Below are 2,368 nucleotides of genomic sequence, written 5' to 3'. Positions count from 1 at the left end.
TTGCTCTCTCCAAATCCTGGCCCATTCATCAACTGGATGTCCATAATGCTATTTTACATGGTGATCTTCATGAGACTGTTTACATGCATCAGCCATTGGGTTTCCACGACCTCCATCATCCAGACTATGTATGTCGGTTAAAGAAGTCATTGTATGGTTTCAAGCAAGCGCCTAGGACATGGTACCAACGTTTTGCTGACTATGTCGCCACCATTGGCTTTCGCCATAGCACATCAGACCACTCCCTCTTCATATATCGACAAGGTTTAGACATGGCCTACATTCTACTGTATGTAGACGACATTATCCTCATCACCTCCACTCAGGTCCTCCGCCAATCAATTATGTCACTCTTAGCATCCGAGTTTGCAATGAAAGATTTAGGCCCTCTGAGTTACTTTCTGGGTATTGCAGTATCTCGTCATCCTGATGGCATATTTCTCAGTCAAAGCACTTATGCTTCAGAGATCATTGAACGTGCTGACATGGCGTCCTGTAAACCATCAGCCACTCCTGTTGACACCAAACAGAAACTCAGCACCTCCTCCGGCACTTCTTATGAGGATCCCTCCTTGTATCGGAGTCTTGCAGGGGCCCTACAGTATCTCACATTCATTCGACCTGATATATCATATGTTGTTCAACAAATTTGTCTTCACATGCATGCCCCTCGCACGGAACACATGCTTGCTCTTAAGCGCGTTTTACGTTATGTTCATGGCACCTTACATTTTAGACTACACTTATCCCCATCTCCCATTATAAAGTTTATCTCCTACACTGACGCTGATTGGGGTGGATGTCCTGACACCAGACGTTCTACATCTGGTTACTGTGTTTTTCTATGTGACAACCTTATTTCTTAGTCTTCCAAAAGGCAGTCAACTCTCTCTCGTTCCAGTGCTGAAACCGAATATAGGGGGGTTGCCAGTGTTGTCTCCGAATCGTGTTGGATTCGTAATCTTCTCCTGGAACTCCATTTTCCTATTCCTCAGGCCACTTTGGTATATTGTGACAATGTTAGTGCCATCTATCTATCTGGTAATCCTGTGTAGCATCAGCGCACTAAGCATATTGAGATGGACATTCATTTTGTTCGGGAAAAGGTAGCTCGTGGTCAGGCTCGCGTCCTTCATGTTCCCTTAAGACATCAAATCGCAGACATCTTCACCAAAGGACTTCATCGCATTCTCTTTGATGATTTTCGGACCAGTCTAAGCGTCCGTGAACCTCCCGCTTCGACTGCGGGGGTGTGATAGAATATAATATTTTGTTATAATTAGTCATAATTAATTTTCTATAATTATGTTGTATCATAATTAGATAGTTGACCAAATGTTACACATTAATGTATATATATTCTATTCAGATCAATGAGAAGAACACGATTTTCATTATTTTACACTTACAAACATGTTTTTAGATCATATATCCATCAAACATTATAGCCATACCAAAATCTGTAATTGTTGGGTTCAATGCAGACATTGCTGGCCTTTAGGTCCTGTGAGTGATTTATCTTCGTGAGTTGTGACGAAGTTATAAGATTCGTCTAACAACCCCACAAATAAAATAAAATCAGTTTCTCCAGTCTAGGTTTGAACGGTTAGATTTATCTAGACAAGATATGCATGGCATAACGAGTGACATGAGTATGTTCGATTATTCTTTGATGTATGAAAAAATGAATATTAATGGTTAGGAAATGACATTGCTATATATTCAGTGACATCTAAAGTACTAATGTAACAAAGGTGAAAAAATAACACATACCAAAAATGAAGGAGCCTAAGCTTATGTTAGGAAAATACTCATAGATTAACATATTCTCATCTCCTTTAATGCAGCAACCTAAGATCCTCGCAAGAATTGTGTTGGAATTTTGAAATCACAAAAACCTCATTTTTAAACTCTTCTATGCCTTGTCCAGAATACTTTGAGAGTCACTTAACTGCAATTGCCATTCTATAGCTCAATATACCCTGAAACAATAATCCAAAGTAATTATTTGCTTTTGCAGAATACATTATATTCTTGGTAAATAAATAGTGTCACTAGTGCAACTATTTGTGAAATGTAAAGATGTGTTTCTATTCCAGGCCGGACCCAAGGCACAAAAGGGAAGGGGTTCCAAAGGCCCAATCCTATCTACCATATAAATAATCCACTTCGCGCTAGGACAGGTATGACTTTCATTTTTCAAATTGAGAGCACATTAGTTATTTCTTTCACTAAAGAGTACTCATTGCACAGTGAATTAGAGTCGGGGATCGGAACCAAAGTGAAGAACCTGAGTCTAACCGCGGATGGTGAGTTTGAAATCATCCAGCTGAATAATAACCCTCTGAGTACCATGAAGATAAGAGCC

This window comes from Lathyrus oleraceus, chromosome 7 (assembly GCF_024323335.1).
Source record: "Lathyrus oleraceus cultivar Zhongwan6 chromosome 7, CAAS_Psat_ZW6_1.0, whole genome shotgun sequence".
NCBI lineage: Eukaryota > Viridiplantae > Streptophyta > Magnoliopsida > Fabales > Fabaceae > Lathyrus > Lathyrus oleraceus.
The sequence above is the reverse complement of the archived record's forward strand: the minus strand, read 5'-3'. Positions refer to the sequence as shown.